The sequence below is a fragment of the Microcebus murinus genome, chromosome 4 (assembly GCF_040939455.1).
Source record: "Microcebus murinus isolate Inina chromosome 4, M.murinus_Inina_mat1.0, whole genome shotgun sequence".
Lineage (NCBI taxonomy): Eukaryota > Metazoa > Chordata > Mammalia > Primates > Cheirogaleidae > Microcebus > Microcebus murinus.
Genome location: NC_134107.1, coordinates 15,323,223 through 15,342,308, shown reverse-complemented (window position 1 = coordinate 15,342,308; position 19,086 = coordinate 15,323,223).

The window sequence follows — 19,086 nt, the reverse complement described above, 5'->3', positions numbered from 1 at the left end:
TCTTTCTGTTTTCATATTCTGTGATTTTTGATATTTAGGACTTTTGGTAATCATAATTGCTGAGTTTGTGGTTTAGGATAGCGGCAGCCATCAGAGCTGTTTGATGCACATATTTTCAAAGAAACAACTCTCCACTTTGAGTAAACAGTTACACGGTCCAGCAGGACACCTGGAACAATAATATTTATTCTGGATCTCCCTGACAAAAGTTAATCTAAAGCCTTTTTCTAAAAATCGTCTTAGAAATAATATTTCCCAAATAATTCCCAACATATGAGGTGTGGATCTGCCTATGAAAACAACTGATAAAACTGGGTATATATTCATAATTGCCATTTGATTTAGAGTGTCAGGGTAGATTTATATATTCAAGAGTGTGAGAGCCCATTCACAGTAGCCATCCATGTTACATGAGTATTTCCCTCCGCTGGAAAACATCTGTTCACTCTACAAACAGTAAAGTGGGGCAATGTTTGTTTCTAAACAGCTTCTATCTAGGAATCTCTGCATAGAGCTTTGTTGAACAAAATTGGGGAGCATGGATTGTTTAGAATGTAAACTTTGGAATATAATATACCCAGAAGTAAAGTGTAGTAGTGACGTTAGATATTAGCTCTATGATCTTGGGCAACCATTTTATTTTACCTTAGTTTTATTTTTCCTTTATTTCTTAAACGGAGATATTATGTATAACTACTTTAAATATATTGTGTATGCTCAAAGATCATGTAGCCAAGTTCCTGGAATGGTGAATGGAACATATTTTTTTATTCATATATATTGATGCCTAATCCCGAATTTGAAATTGGGAAAAGAGACACTGTCCCAACTTCTCAGGAGCCTTTGACAATATCCACCTATCCCTTAATTCTGCTTGGAGACAGTGGGTTTAAGACCCCAAGAGAGATTAGAAAAGACAATTATTAGTAGCTTTCATGTAGAATATTCCCAGGTAAATTGAACTGCAAGAGATATATATTACAAGATGATGTTGTCTTGGTCTTAAAATGGCAGAGACGTAGGTGGTGATAGGCTATGGGGAAAAGGCTATCAGGTGGGTTTTGGGAAACCTTCAAAAACATATCAACTTTCTTCATCAATGAGAACAATCTTAACCCATCATGTCTGCCTACAAGGAACAAACTGGTGGAAAAACACAGAACAAAAACCTCAATCTGTAACAAATGCAAGGCATAGAGAAAGCCAAAGTCAATTTTTGGTGCCAGACAGAAGAACTCATTTCCTGTTCTTGTTCTCTGGGGTTCCCATAAAACACTTTTGGATTGGAATCTGGCCTGTACTGGGGATAGATGTAGGCTAGGCAGAAGGAGGGCTGACAATTAGTCTATGCGAAAGCGTTAGGAATGGTTTCTTATAATACATAGTATGGCATTTTGCTCACATGGTATGGTATTTTTCAATGACTTTCTTTTTTTTAAAGAGACAATTGTCCCATCATAGACAATTGTGCCTCCATGTTTTTCCATTAGTAAATAAATTGATATTTTATCTAGCAAGATGCTATGAATATGGCAATAGATCTAAATAAGAGATGATGCCCTGATTTCAGACATTTTGCTGGGACACAGAATAGAAGATGTGAATATGCTATGAATCTTGCCCTTCAGGAGTGCATGTTCAAATAGGGAGAAAGATCCATGTGTGCAATAGAGGATGCTGTTAGAACTTAGAGGAAGAGTACCTCGTAGCATGGGAAAGTGCCAAGGGAAATCAACAATTTAAAAAGTTGAACTAGAATTCTAAATCTTATGGGAGAGTAAGGAAGAGAATAAGGTCAAAATTAATTGAATTTCTATTATGTCTCTATCCTTTTGCTGCAAGTTTAACTTGTGTTATTTCATTTTAATCCATCACACAAAATTTTGAGGTAAGCAATACTTCTTCTTTTTAAAGCTGTAAGCTTCTTTACACAGCAAGAATAAGACCAAATTTGCCCAAAGCCACTTAGCCAGTAGATTATAGAGCTATAATAGGATTTAAACCCAGGCCAGCTTGACTTTTGTGTTCTTCCTACTTGTCTTTACTGCCTCTCTTAGCCATGGGAGGTGTGTAATAAATGAATCCTATCTCCCAAGTGATTGTTCATTTGTTCTTAAGATAGAAAACATGGAGTGTTAATTGGTGGTATAGTTCTATGTAATTATCTCACATAAGTTTTTCAAAAAAACCTAGACCCAAGAACAAATGTGTCTATCAGCCCCTGGAATCAGCTATTTCCAGGTCTTTGGCATTGCCTGGTACCTTATATCCTTCTACTAGAATTTATAACAGGTGGAAGGTGTCTACTTCTTTTAGAATTCCTCTCCAAAGGGAGGATGCAGTTCTCTGGATGTGGTGAATACACACTTGATTCTCTTAGGGTTTTGTTACAGAATGAGGACTTTTGCTTCCAGTGGTGTTATATACTGAATCATGGGGAGCCAAAATTCATATGTTGAATCTTAACCCCTGAATGTAACATATTCAGAATGGAACATATTCAAAGATAGGGTCTTTAAAGAGGTAATTAAAATGAAATTATTAGAGTGGACCTTAATCCAATGAGTGATGTTCTTATGAGATGAGGAGATTAGGACACAGACATGTTGTACAGACACAGCATGTGAAGACACAGACAGAAAATGGCCTTTTATCAGTCAAGAAGAGAGGCCTGGAACAGATCCTTCCTTCATGGCCCTCAGAAGAAACCAATCCTGCTGACACTTTGATCTCAGGCTTGTGTGCTCCAGAACTGTGAGAAAATAAATTTCTGTTGGTGAAGCCACTTAGTCTGTGGTATTTTGTTGTGGAGTCCCAGCAAACTAATGTAAATGGGATGGTCTCCAGGCCTCAGGTATATTTTTTCTTTGCCCAGTTCTTTATATCCGTAGCGCTACCCACTGCTGCTGAAAGAAAATTGATCATCGGTCTGGTAGGTATTCCCCTTGGATATCAGAACTGTAAGTGTGTGGCTCAATTAGTAAAGTTCAGTGGGAGACACAGAGAGTTTTTTAATATATCTCTCTGGCCATTTGAGTAACCCTAGCTTAGCTGGTGAGACATGGCCTCATCAGAGCATTGTGGCTCAGTCAAATTTCACTGTCCTATGACACTCTGATCTTGGGCTTCATGCCTCTTGCATCTGTCACTAAAAAGCCCAACAGTATAGCTGAAAGCATAACCTCTACCTTCAGCACTAGAGATGGAAGATCTCCCAGTTGAAAGTTCAAATACCTCAAATGTGTGGCTTTCCATTTGTCACTCTGACACACTAGGAAGAAATTAGCGGAGAACAGAATTTGATGCTTTTTTGTTCTCATCCAGCTTTGAGGAAGCCCGACAATGAATACAATCAGTGCCACAGCTTCAGAAGTAGGAGTGGGGTGCTTTATTAACTATGGCTGAGAAATACAACAATTGGAAAATGAGATTTTTTAGTGCTGAGGTCAATAATATGCATTAGTAAATGATTCTTATTTTAGTGAGAGCATATATTGAACCTGTAGTATTGTCAGAAGCATCTTTGGGATTTTGCAGAGTAGTCCTATGTAGTAGCTGCCCTGTCACCTGAAAGAAAGGGAACTGAGCATTTTTCACCAGATAAGGGGATTCCCTGAATACAGTGCTGCTTTTGCCCTTTTCATGTTTGCCACGTGGAAAAAAGCAGTTAAAAAACCTGAGATGTCTTTTAAAGCCACCAATAAGATATAAGAATAGAAGTCAGATATGAGGGACTTTCAAGGGTCAGAACCTGAAAAATTACTACCTACTTTGTGCTGGAACGAAGACACATAACCTGAAAGTCAAATTTAATCGGAAGTAAAAGTATCCTGGAACAGGTTTTGCACATATCTGGGTCGTTAAATGCTTGGAATTGACCCACATATCCATTCACTTCCATCTATCAATGGTTAACTGATATCTGCTTTTGCCAGGAAGAGGGAAGTTTAGGACGTAGCAGGATCTGAGGGAGGAGCAGCTTTCTGTCACTAGAGGTGACTCTATTGCTGACCTTGAGGGGTGTAGTGTGTGCGGAAGGAAAAACTATAGACTATAAGTTGAAGATCATCTTTCTTCCATGTCTTTGTTAAAATGCTCAGCTATATTTGTGGATCTAGAGTCCTATAAGTAATGTCTGACCCAACCTTTGCCTCTTGGAGAGAAGACAGGCTCACTAAATATAAAATCTTCACTCCCAGTTGTTGTTCAACGTTGGTTCTGTACATTCACAGTGATGGTGTTGACGATAATTCCATTTCCTGCATGGGAAAATGTGGCCTTGTAGATTTTTCCAAAAAGAGGAACCACTCTGAAAAACAACATTATCTGTCTCGCCTCTCTTCCTTTCTCAGTCACAATACGATAAGACGTGGAAACTCTTGTTTTTTGTACAATCTTATGCTTTATTTTTTTCATCTCTTTATTCATAGTTTGGGACATAAATATTTTTCCTCATATTCAGAAAACATTTGAAATTTAATCAGTAACCTATCAAGATGAAATATGTAACTTTTCTGCTGGGGTTCCTCCTCCAGTCGGGGAGAAGCTCTCTTGGTGGGGTCCATTTAATGTACCATATCATGTTACTATCTGTAGCAGTCTGAGTCAAATCAAAACCATGCAGTGGGTTGAAGAGGGTACACTTAATATAATAAATTGTTAACAAGAATGAAAGGGCAATTATACTATTTAAGAAAACTCTATGTGGTGTCCTAGGACTGAGAGAGATAACTCAAAGTAGGACAAAGTTGGAAGGGGTTCAGACTTCAGTGGAGAAAGTATAGTTCAGCTACCTGACAGAAGAGAAGTTGTTGGTTTAACCAGGCTGCAACTGGTCTGCAGTTGGTGGACAAATAATACACAATCTGCCAGAGTGTGGACAGGGAGAGGTGACCAGTAATCAATGCCATAGGTGCACAGTGGGAGTGTGGGTGTAAGTTGGGGCAGAGGGCCTTCAGAGTGCCCAGGGCCTGCAGAAAGAATGACGGCTCCATGTGTGACCCTCCAGGCACATGAGGCTGTGTGCAGGTTATATGAGGATTGCCAAGGGAACTAGCAGACGGCCGGCCATGCAGGTCTCTGGGTTCCATGTCAAGAAGGTGGCCAGATTGAGACTGTGAGGTTGCAATGGATCTTCACATTCTGAGCCTGTGGCCCCTGGCAGTAACTGTAGGATGCCTTTGGTCCTGCAATGTCTCTCTTCCACCTGCTACTGGAAAGCTTACCATCGTGTCCACTTTAATGGAGAAATGCTTGAAGGAATTCTGTTGGTTTTCACAGAAGTGCTTTCAGAGTTGAGAAGCAATGAAATGATTAACTGACACACTTCTTTAGAGGTCACTTGGCCCAAGGAAATGAAGAGATTAATATCTGCACAAGACGTAAGTGCAAGGTGCCCTGATACCTACCCTTTCCGATACTGCTGTGTAGAACGCTCCAGCCAGACTCCAACTTTCCGGCTTAAGCAGTACAGAGTTGGGAGGAAAGATTCTCAATCCTAATAAATAACTTCAATCACTTGGGGGCATACATGACTGAAGCTCCTAAGACTTTTCTTACACTCTGTTTTAATAAAATGTAATTGTCCTAAAATTTTCTAACTAAACAAGTGCCAGTTCTTTACTATATTAAGTGAAATAAAAAATAAAAGGTTTAAATTTGAAAAAGAAAGCTGAAATTGTAATTCTAGCAAACTTACTTTCTATTTCTGTGACCTATGTCTCAGTTTTCCTATATATAAAAGAATAATAGCTGCCTCTTAGGCATCTTGGAGCACTTGCTGAAATAATATTTAAAAAACATCTTAAAACTAACCAAAGGGCAAGTAGGTCTTCCAGAGTTCTTGCTTACTTCATTCCCACTCTGGAATCTACATAATATTTATTAAATCATCTTATTCTAGAATCATTTTGGGAAAGTATGAAGCAGAAAACTATAAAATATAAGTTTTTAAAAGTAATATAGGAGGAATATAAACTTTATTTTAACATTACCTTATATATATGTTTATATATAGCGAGAGATGGAGAGACTTGGATCACTATTCATGAGAGATAGTGGTGTGTAGTTTTTTCTTTCTTTCTTTCTTTCTTTCTTTCTTTCTTTCTTTCTTTCTTTCTTTCTTTCTTTCTTTCTTTCTTTCTTTCTTTCTTTTTTGGTAGTATCTGTCTGACTTTGGTATCAGGGTAATTCCGACCTCTTAAAAAGAATTGGGAAGTTTTCCCTCCTCTCAAAAAAGAGTTTGAGAAAGAGCAGTGTTGATTATTCTTTAAAAGTTTGTTGGAGTTCACCAGTGAAGCTATTTTGTCTTTAGGTTTTCTTTGGATGGTTCAGAAGATTTTGGGGGATGATGCAATGAGTGCAGCACAAATAAAAGTGTGGCATAAATGCTTCAAAGATGGTCGAGAATCTGTTGAAAGTGATCCACATTCTGGAAGGCCTGCAACAGGAAGAACACATGAGAATGTTGGATGTGTACAGGTTAAGTTAAGAGATGCTGGAATAACTGTGTGAGGTCCCAAAGTGCCTCCTTTGAAGAGGATGGAAGCATCATTGTCCTATGTACAACGTTTCTTGTATTATCTTCAATAAATGTCTCTCTTTTCATACGACATGGCTGGATACTTTCTGGAGGTACCTTGTATACTAGGACTTTTGACCAATGCATACCCCTAGAATATTTATCCATAGGTACAGCACAATTATCACTCAATACTTGGAGGGTGCCCAGACTGTATGCTAGAAAGAGTCTGGATAGGAAGTTTCTTTGGTACAAAGGTAGAGTCTCCATTCCCTGCCTAGGAGAATTTTTTTCTATCCTTGTATCTGTGCAGCAGGTACTCTATTCCTGGCTGATGGCCTTGAAGGTTAGGGCTCGGACTGTGGAACAAGCCTGACAGATAACTCTAACCTTAGAAACACAGTGTGCTTGTGCCCAGGGAAGAAATTTGGGAAGCAGACAACCAGTTTACACATCAGATATTCTGTTCTATGTGAAATGTGAGAAGGATATGAGCATAGCCCCAAACCAGATGAAAGTGCCTGTCCTAGTTTCACAATAACAGGCCTGGGGGTAAAATCAATCATGAGGTTTTACCACAGGAAACCAACCCTACAATTAGATAAACATTTGTCATTTGGGTGCGTATACAGTTGGATCAGAACGACAATTCCTTATTCACTAAATTCATGGAAATCATAAGAAATGTTGCCCTTTCCTAGGTGGGCAAAGTTGGTGTCTCAGATAATTTCAGAGGAGGATTCCGTGCCTGTTTCTCTCTCTCTCTCTCTCTCTCTCTCTCTCTCTCTCTCTCTCACACACACACACACATACACACGTTGCCATTTCACCCTCCTGCAGTCCCCACACCTATGGGGTGAGTAGTTGATCAGGACAGGCTGACTCCGGGGGAAAGAGAAAGACAAGTTTCACCGGAGTTTGGGGTTGACTTTTCTTCTCTAGGAGAAAGGAACCCGGTGCTCACGTCACAGCCATCCCAAAGGGAGTATGCTTGGAGACCTTTGCCCATCACCTACCACTTCTACTCTGGCTATACCCTTGTGGATATGAATAGTCGAAAGCATACCAGTAATTAATCTTGAAATGAGTCCTAATTCTGCCTTGTCCTTCCATGAGACTCTGTCTTCCTCACTCAGACAGACATCAGTGCTAGAAGAAAGGGGAGAATCGCCCTCTGAAACAAGGTTAGCATTCATGTGTCTTCACCAAAGCCCTTTTACGTTCTTAAAGCTAAAAGTTGCCACATTTACAGAATCAACACAAAATTTCTTCTACCTATGTTTATTAAGGAGCCTTAAGTTAACAGTACCATCAGGTGTCACTGGTGACCATAGAATCCTTGGGATCTCAGTTTAGAAGGGCATCAGAAATCAGCATGCACCACACCCAATACAGATGTTCCACCTAGTAACACCCATGCGACCCCAGGAAAATGTTTTAATAGAGGCCAGAACCCAGGCAGTTTCAAAGGGCTGACATACATGATCTCCAATAGAAGGTAGAGTTAATTCTGGTTGGACCTTTCTCCATCATATGTTTCCTAGGATTGCCTTTGCCACATTGCTTCCACCTCTTTACATTTGGAAAGACTGTAGAAGTGAAAGCACTTTTCTATAGCAGTAAAAATAAAAATAATAGCCTGGTGGGGTGGGGGTCAGCAGTCAACACCTGCCATAGAGTTTCCTGAGGCAGTCCAACCCCAAGGGTCTACTCTGAAGTGAGGACTGGGAGCCCTCAGTGGACTAAGGAGGAACATGTCAGGTCAAAGGAAGAAGAGTAATGATGCACATGGTCTATCAGTACAGGGAGATGCTCAAACCAAGGAGATTTGATAATAATATTTTTATTATTATATTATACTATAATTATTGATATTGTATAATTACATATTATTATAAATAAAAATTATTATTATTATTCTGAAAACAATAATTAGACCCAAACAATGTTTAATTTACATTGGAGATTTTCTCATTATTTTGTTGGGGGGGTATTTTCTTCAGGTAATCTAGTTATAGCAGTCTTTTTCTCTAAGCCACCAGATCATTATTTTTATTAGAATAAATGTAGGTATTTGTAATGCTACTTATATCCATCATGTCACACCTCATTTGCATAAGGTGCATAAAAGAAAGCTTTTCTTCCCATGAAAAAGTTGTGTTGCTTTGTAAAGAATAGCAGGCTGATACATTTTCTCCAATAGATAGGCTTGAGTTTAAATTATAATCAAGCTACTTGTTAGTGGTATGACGTGTAGCAACAGATCTGATCTTTGCAAAATTTGAATTTCCCTATCTACAAAACAAGGATGTCATGGGGTGTGGTGTGGTGGAGAGTTGCTTTTCCCCACTAAGTTTGTTTCTTTCCAAAGACTGAATTTCATCTCTCCCTGTCCTGTAGAGAGGCCATGTAGGGTTTCTGCTTTGATGGTCGCTTAGCTCACAATAGCATAGTCCCTAGGTGAATAGTTATTTCTGTAAAGACAGGGTTGTGCACATTAGTCTGAATGGAAAAATTCTCCACAGAAACAGAACTGACAAGATGTTCCCATAGTAGTCTTTTACATACTGTCTTAGCCTGAACATCTCAGAGAAGAGAAGGAATGACCCAGCTCGAGAAGCTGCAAAATTGCTACAAATATGGTTGAGTGTTAGTAAAAAGGAGATGAATTTAGATATGAACACACAACAGCACTTACCATTGTAGAAAGAAATATAGGGAGGAAATGCTACCCAAAGCCAGGGCATTTTAAGAGATAAGACAGACAATATACTAAAGAAGTCATAGCAGAAGAACCAGGAACTCATTAGGCCCTTGAGCTAAGCACTGAACAGGTGTTTTCGTTTAGGGATTCCTAAGGGTGATTCTCCAGCTGAAACAAATGATGCAATCAGGATGATATCATCCAAGTAAGCAGGTTTCATGGGTCTCAGATAGTCCCTAGTTAGATAAATGGAAGCATTTGTTATGGCACAGAATTGAAAATGCCTGTTGAAAAGAGGCAGAAAAGGCTTCTTTTTTATTTTATTATTATTTTTTTTAATTTCAGCATATTATGGGGGTACAAATTTTAAGGTTTCAAAAAGTGCCCCCCCTCCCCCCACAAGTCTGAGCTTCCAGCGTTACCATCTTCCTGATGGTGCACATCTCACTCATTATGTATGTATACAAAAGACTTCTTTATAAGGCAGAACCCGCAGATCATATAGCATGATAACAATAAGGGGTTTATATTAATAAACCTTAAAACATATGTAGTAAAAGAATTAGGAACTACTACATTAACCTTAAAATTACCCAGGGCTTAAAATTTCATTCAGTTCCTCTGCTCTACAACAACAACAACAAAGCCAAAAATCTATTTCAAAAGAACTAGAGCAAATTTTCTGTAGCCTGAGCTAATGACTTAGGTCCTAGGATGGTATAAACAGCACCATATCAGAAGATAAGACTTGGTCAGGGAGAAAGATGTTATTATGGACTAAATTGTGCCCACCCCCCATCCCAAATTCATATGTTGAAGCCCTAACCCCAATGTGACTATTTGGCAATAGAGCCTATAAAAAGGTAATTAAGTTTAAAGACATCATCAAGGTGGTGTCTTGATCTGATAGGATTAGTATCCTTAGTGTCTGTTTAAGAAGAGACAGCAGAGAGCCAGCTCCTGCTCTCTATTGTGTTTAAGCCATCATCTCTCCATAGGTCTAGTTCACCATCTATATCAACCTCAATCATGCTACCCTTTACTTCCTGTGTATCTTGTGCAAGGCACTTAACTTCTCCAGGGATCATTATCCTATTTGGTAAAATGATGATAGCAGGACCTAATTCAAACATAAGTAAGGATTAAATAGGTTACTGGATTTAAAGTGCTTAGAACAATTTTTTGCACATATTAAGCTCTCAATTATATCAGTCATTATTCCTTAAGGAACCCATTTGATCTCCAGAATGCTAATTTTTCAGAAATAGACCATTTATTTTTATTTCTTTTTTTTATTACTTCATATTATGGGGGTACAGATATTGTTAGGGTTACATATCTTGCCCCTGCCCCCCTCCCCCACCCTGCTATGCCAGAGCTTCTAGCGTGTCCAGCCTCCAGGTGGTGCGCACTGCACCAACCTTGTAAGTACATACCCTTCCCCTCCTACCCCCTTACCCCTGCCCACTTCCCGATTATAGATTTTTTTCAGACATTTTGGTTACAATGTATATGTTTACCTCTCCCTAAAAAGGGATAGAGGTAATCCCTTCCCCCCAACAATGCTCACCACTTCCTTAAGATGTGGGTCTCCCACCCCAAATCCTTGTTGAACACTACTGTTTTTTGAGCACCATAGTTTTAATCAGTCAGTACTAATTTGATGGCGAGTAGATGTGTAGCCCATTTTCCAGATCTTGTGTCATCTCGCTTTGTATTACGGGCTTAAGCTTCGTCCAGGATAGCATAAACGGTGCTAGCTCACTGTCGTTTCTTAGGATTGAGTAATATTCCATTGTAAGCATATACCACATTTTAGTTGTCCACTCATGAATTGATGGGCACTTGGGTAGTTTCCATGATCGTGCAATAGTGAACTGTGCTGCCATAAACATTCGGGTGCAGATGTCTTTATAATAGAGAGACTTATGTTCTTTTGGGTAGATGCCCAACAATGCTACTGCTGGGTCGAATGATATTTCTATTTCTAGCTGTTTGAGGTATCTCCAAATTCTTTTCCACAAAGGTTGCACTAATTTGCAGTCCCACCAGCAGTGTAAGAGTGTTCCTGTCTCTCCACATCCTTGCTAGCATTTGTTGTTTTGGGATTTCTTGATACAGGCCATTCTCACTGGGGTTAGGTGGTATCTCATTGTGCTTTTGATTTGCATTTCTCTAATGATTAGAGATGTTGAACATTTTTTTGTATGTTTGCAGGCCATTATTCTGTCTTCTTTGGAGAAGTTTCTGTTCATTTCCACTGCCCATTTCTTGATGGGGTTGTTTGATTTTTTCTTGTTTATTCTTTTAAGTTCTAGGTAGATTCTTGTTATTAGATCTTTAGTGGAAGTGTAGAGAGTGAATATTTTTTCCTGCTCTGTGGGTTGTCTATTTGCTCTAATGATCGTTTCATTGGCAGTGCAGAAACTTTTTAATTCGATGAGATCCCATTTGTTTATTTTTGATGCACCAGTGATTGCCTTGGGGGTCTTCCTCATGAATTCTTTGCCTAGCCCAATATCTGATAGAGTATTCCCAACATCTTCTTCTAGGAATCTTAAAGTTTCATGCCTTAGGTTTAGATCTGTTATCCATCTTGAGTGAATTTTTGTGAGAGGTGTGAAGTTGGGATCCTGATTTGCTCTTCTGCATGTTGCTAACCAGTTTTCCCAGCACTATTTATTGAAGAGAGAATCTTTTCCCCAAAGTATATTTTTGTCTGCTTTATCAAAGATTAGGTTACTGTATACAGATGGTTTCATCTCTGGAATCTCAGTTCTATTCCAGATATCGATGCTTCTGTTCTTGTGCCAGTACCAGGAAGATTTAACTATTATTCCTTTATAGTACAGTTTGAAGTCAAGAATTACTATATCAGAAAGAAAAATAGCTAAAAAATTTAGCTATTTTTATTTATTATGTAGTAATTTGATGTTGAAAACATTTCCTAATTTAAACATAAAATTAATAAAACAAGGTATAACTCACTGTGTAACCTATGATTAAGGCTGTGTTTTACTTTTAATTGATTTGTTGTTCTATCTTTTAAACTCTGTAAAACAGCAAATTTCTCAATGACCAAAGCTGACAATGGGATCTGTTTTGAGGAACATTCAAAGATAAAAAATATCTAAGAAGATCAGTGTGCTTTATTTCTTCAGTTGTGAAATAATACCTCAATGGGGAACAACGTGAATTCCTCAAGAGATATAAATAATCTTTTATATTCATCTGGTGTTTCGAATCATATTAGAACCCCAGAGTAGAGCCTTACAGAGCACCTCGTCTTCATTAAGGGACACAGAAAAATACGTAAGTATACAAAAGTCTAGCATCTGTCTATTGCAGGATTAGAAAATAGAGATGGAAAATCTTGATTAGTTACTTTAGAAACTAACTTGATTAGTTAATTTTCAGTTATCAACCCCTGAAAGAATCAATGATGGGCTTAGCAAAGACCCATAACAAGTGAGTAAAGCCTTGCAGTGGAGATACTCCCTCCATCTAGTCTTAATATTTGTATAATAGCTGCTCAGACCAGCAGAAGGGTGATTCAAGGGAACCTAAGTTGTGATAATATCCCCACCCCTGGATTGGGGGATGGGTGGGTAGTTACCTGATATGACCTACACCACTGAAAGCTACAAATACATGATTGAGCAATTTGGGTCTGTTAATGTGAGAAAGACATGGAGCCATACTTTTTGAGGATATTCAGCCAGGAAAGAGCATGCCAGGATAGTGTTATGAGTGGTAATAGGCGATTCCTAAATTTCTGTTAAAGAAAGATGATTCTCATGAGAATAAAGGCAAGCAGAAAATTGTTTGAAGAACAGGGTTTTCTGCACCCGAGTCATCTATCCATCCTCCAGCTCTGCTTTCTGGAGGAACAGTCCTCAGGCCTGTTGATCATGTCTTTATAAAAGAAAAGAAGAAGAAAGAAAAACCTCTTTATTGAGGTATAATTGACATACAACAAACTGAAGTTTTTGGAAGGCTTTAATTTGAAAAGTTTTGACTTATGTATACAGTCATGAGCCATCATCACAATCAAGATAATAAACATTACCCCCCAAAAATTGTTCTGCCTCTCCCTACCTTCCATCCTTATTTCCTGGAAACCAATGATCTACCTTCTATTGCTATAGATTAGTTTACTATTTTTGAATTTTATATAAATGAAATCATACAGCATGTACTTTTTTTGCCTGTCTTCTTTCACTCAGAATAATTACATTGAGATCCATTCATATTACATTATCTATGTTCATTCCTTTTTATTTCTCAGTGGTAGTTCTCCATTATATGCATACATTACAATTTGTTTATTCATTTAGCTGTTAATGGACATTGGGAATGTTTTAACTTGAGGGATATTACAAATAAAGCTGCTATGAACATTTGTGTAAAGTCTTTATATAAACATATATCTTAAGAATGAGGGAATCCTTCCCAAATCATTTTATGAAGCCAGTATCACCTTGATACCAAAGCCAGGAAAAGACATGACAGAAAAGAAAACTACAGACCGATCAATATCCCTTATTAATATGACTCAAAAACCCTCAATAAAATACTAGCAAACATAATTCAACAGCACATCCAAAAAATAATCCACCATTACCAAGTGGGCTTCATCCCAGGGATGCAAGGATGGTTCAACATACATCAATCAATAAATGTGATTCACCACATAAACAGAAGCAAAAAGAAGGTCATATAATCATCTCAATAGATGAAGAAAAAGCATTTGACACAATCCAGCACCCTTTCATGATTAAAACCCTCCACAAATGAGGCATAGAAAGAACATATCTTAAAATTATAAAAACTATATATGACAAACCCACAGCCAACATCATACTGAATGGGGAAAAGTTGAAAGCATTTCCACTAAGAACTAGAACAAAACAAGCTGCCCACTGTCATCATGTCTATTCAACATAGTATTAGAAGTCCTAGTCAGAGCAATCAGACAAGAGAAAGAAATGAAAGTTATCCAAATTGGGAAAGAAGGATCAAACTGTCACTTTCACTGACAATATAAGAGACTCCTGGGATTGATAAATAAATTCAGCAAAGTCTCAGGATATAAAATCAATGTACACAAATTGGTAGCATTTCTTTCGGCATATTATGGGGGTATAGATTTTAAGATTTCAATAAATGCCCTTCCCCCCTCCCCCCACAAGTCTGAGTTTCCAGCATGACCATCCCCCAGATGGTACACATCTCACTCATTATGTATGTATATACCCACCCACCCCCTGCCCAATACCCTATTACTGTAGTACCTATGTGTCCACTTAGGTGCTACTCAGTTAATACCAATTTGATGGTGAGTATATGTGGTGCTTGTTTTTCCATTCTTGGGATACTTCACTTAGTAGTATGGGTTCCAGCTCTAACCAGGAAAATATAATATGTGCTATATCACCGTTGTTTCTTAGAGCTGAATAGTACTCCATGGTATACATATACCACATTTTATTAATCCATTCTTGGATTGATGGGCACTTGGGCTGTTTCCACAGTCTTGCAATTATGAATTGTGCTGCTATAAACATTTGAGTGCAGGTGTCTTTATTGTAGAGTGTCATTGGATCATTTGGGCAGATGCCCAGCAATGGGTTTGCTGGATCAAATGGTAGATTCACTTGTATCGCTTTAAGGTATCTCCATATTGCTTTCCACAGAGGTTGAACTAGTTTGCAGTCCCACCAGCAGTGTAGGAGTGTTCCTCTCTCTCTCCGCATCCATGCCAGCATTTATTATTTGGAGACTTTTTGATAAAGGTCATTCTCACTGGAGTTAAGTGATATCTCATTGTGGTTTTGATTTGCATTTCCCTGATGATTAGAGATGTTGAGCATTTTTTCATATGTTTGTTGGTCATTCTTCCGTCTTCTTTAGAAAAATTTCTGTTCAAGTCCTTTGCCCACTTTTTAATAGGGTTATTTTATTTTTTCTTGCTGATTTTCGTGAGTTCTAAGTATATTCTAGTTATCAGCTCCTTATCGGATGCGTAGGATGCAAAAATTTTCTCCCATTCTGTAGGTTGTCTGCTTACTTTCATGACTGTTTCTTTGGCTGTGCAGAAGCTTTGTAGTTTGATCATGTCCCATTTATTTATTTTTGTTGCTGCTGTGATTGCCTTTGGGGACTTCTTCATAAACTCTTTGCCTAGGCTGATGTCTAGGAGAGTGTTTCCAACATTTTCCTCTAGAATTCTAATAGTTTCATACCTTAGATTTAAGTCTGTTATCCAGCATGAGTTGATTTTTGTGAGAGGTGAAAGGTGTGGATCCTGCTTTAGCCTTCTACAAGTGGCTATCCAGTTTTCCCAGCACCATTTATTGAAAAGGGATTCTTTTCCCCAGTGTATGTTTTTGTCTGCTTTGTCAAAGATTAGATGGCTATATGAGGATGGTTTTATATCAGGATTCTCAGATCTGTTCCACTGGTCAATATTCCTATTTTTGTGCCAATACCAAATTGTTTTAATTACTACAGCTTTGTAGTATAGTTTGATATCTGGCATATTAATACCTCCCATTTTGGTTTTTTTTTTTGCCTAGAATTGCTCTTGATAGCATTCTATATACCAATAATAGTCAAGCTGAGAATCAAATCAAAGACTCAATACCATTCACAATAGCAAAAAAGAAAATAAAATATCTAGGAATATACTTAACCAAGAAGGTGAAAGATCTCTACAAGTGGAACTATAAAACACTGAGGAAAGAAATTGTGGATAACACAAAAAAATGGAGAAACAGATCATGCTCCTGGATTGGTAGAATCAACATTATTAAAATATCCATACTACCCAAAGTGATTTACAGATTCAATGCAATCCCCACAAAATACCAATCGCATATTTCACAGATCTAGAAAAAATAATTCTACACTTTGTTTGAAACCAGAAAAGAGCCCCAGTGGCCAAAGCAATCCTAAGCAGAAAGAACAAAGCTGGAGGCATCACATTCCCAGACTTCAAACTATACCATAAGGCTATAGTAACCAAAACAGCATAGGATTGGTACAAAAATAGAGACATAGACCAATGGAACAGAATAGAGAAGTCAGATGTAAAATCATGTACCTAGAGTCAACTGATCTTTGACAAAGCAGACAACAACACACACTGGGGAAAACAAGCACCATTATTCAATAAATGGTGCTGAGAAAATAGGATAGCCAATAAATAGGACCCTTATCTCTTGCCATCACAAAAATTAATTCAAGATGGATAAAAGACTTAAATGTAAGGCATGAAACCATAAGCATTCTATAAGAAAATGCAAGAGAAAGTCTTCTGGATATCAGTCTAGGCAAAGCATTTATGACTAAGACCACAATGACAATTACTGCAACAACAACAGAAACAAACAAATGGGAATTGGCTAAATTAAAAAGATTTTGCACATCTAAGGAAATAATCAACAGAGTAAATAGACAACCTACAGATGTGAGAAAATATTTGTAATCTACACATCTGATAAAGACCTAATATCCAGAATCTACAAAGAACTCAGTCAAATCAGCAAGAAAAAACCCCAAACAACCCCATTAAAAAGTGGACAAAAGACACAAACAGAATAGAAGTTTTTCAAAAGAAGATGGACAAATGGACAATAAACATATTAAAAACTGCTCACTAATCATCAGGGAAATACAAATTGAAACCACAATGAGATAGCCCCTTACTCCTTTTATAATGGCTTTTATTAAAAAGCCCAAAAACAATAGATGCTGGCATGGATGCAGAAAGAAAGGAAACTTGTACACTGTTGATGGGACTACAAATTAGTACAACCTCTATCGAAAACAGTATGGGGATTTCTCAAAGAACTAAAAGTAGACCTACAATTTGATCCAGCAATCCCACTACTGGTTATCTACCCAAAGGAAAAGAAGTTATTTTATCAAAAAGATACTTGCACCCAAACATTTATTGCAGCATAATTCACAATTGCAAAGATATGGAATTGACCCAAGTGTCCATTGATTCATGAGTGGATTAACAAAATGTGGTACATGTATACCATGGAGTACTACTCAGCCATAAAAAGGATGAATTAATGCCTTTTGTAGCAATTTGAAAGGAATTGGAGGCTATTATCCTAAGCAATGTATCTCAAGAATGGAAAAACAAATACCACGTGTACTCTCAACTAAATTGGAACTAATCCATAAGCACACAAGTGCACAGAGGGAAGTAAAAGTCATTAGAAATCAAGCAAGGGGGACAGGGAAGAAGGGGAGGGGCAAAAATCCACCTAACAGGTACAATGAACACTATTTGGGTGATGGGCACATTTACACAGCCCTGACTCAAGCTATGTAAGAAAAACATCTGTACCCCGTTTATATTCTAAAAGAAAAAATTAAAAGGAATGGAAACAAACTGTTAATACTAGGTATTAACTGGCATAGTAACTGAGCCACTTTGGTTTGAAGTAGCAAAGCTTTTGGAATCAGTTACCGATAATAAAAACTTTCCAGTATAATATGGAAGGAATAGAAACAATTTTAGAATCTAACAAAATAGATGAATAAAGAACTGCAAAAAAGGTAGCAGTTCAGCTAAAAATTTGTTTTCTCTGCTCTCACTTAGCAAAAGCAACGGTGAACTTTACCCTTTCTGGATTGCAGGTAGAGGTCCAACCAAAGGAATCTGGACAACTATAATTGATAAATTGGCTATACAGGTACCTGTTAAAATATTAAAAATAACTCCTTAGGATTTATCAGAATGGATTAATGAAGGAGTGACTCATATGTACCCAGGAAAAGGCAAATGCCCTGCTGCTCCTCCTTTGTGATACAGATGGTCAAATCTTATTGAAGCCACAGAAATCCTTCAGTTGCTGGCAGTATCAGACTGGCTATATGAAGATAGAAACAAGATTTCAAATTGGATGTTCCTTACCCACATTATGAATGGCACTGTAATAAAAGAGGCAGCACCAGAATGGGCATCTTTTATGGCTTCACTCTTGTGACTCAGGAGGACATAAAATGCCAATTATGGGCTTTATTTTTTGTAGCTTTCTTTTCTTCAAAGGTCTTTGTCTGATTTTGATATCAAGATAGTAGTCTCATAGAGTGAATTGAGAGTGTCCCCTTCCTTCTCTCTTTTGTGAACAACTTTGTAAAAGATTAGTACTACTTTTTTAATATTTAATAGAATTCTCCAGTAAAACTATCTGGGCCTCAGCTTTACTTGCTGAGAAGATTTTTGAATACTATTTCAATTTTTTTACTTGTTATAGATCTATTCAGATTTTCTAATTCTTGTGTCATTTTTGATGATTTAAATCTTTTTTATTTTTTTAATTTCATCTATTTATATAAATTGTTGGTGTAAAATTGTACATTATATTCCTTTATAATCCTTTTAATTTCCTTAGAGTTGCTAGTAATATCTTCTCCTCCATAACTGATTTTGGTAATGGGTGTCTTCTCTTTTATTTTCTTTCAGTACAACTAGAATTTGTCAATTTTGTTGATATTTTCAAATAACCAACTTTTGGCTTTATTTATTTTTCTCTATTATTTTTCTGTTATTCATTTCTTTGATTTCCAGTATAATCCTAATTATTTCCATATTTTTGCTTACTTTAGATTTAGTTCACTCTTCTTTTTCTACTTTTGTAAGGAGGGAGCTTACTTAGGTTATTTTTTTGAGACCAGAAGTCCTACTTTAACTGTATCCCATAAATTTGGGTATGTAATATTTTCTTCCTCATTCAGTTCAAAATATTTTCTAATTCCCCTTGTGATTTTTTTTTTATCCATGGTTAATTGAGATGTGAGTGATTTTTAACTTCTATGTATTTGGGAGTTTCCCAAATTT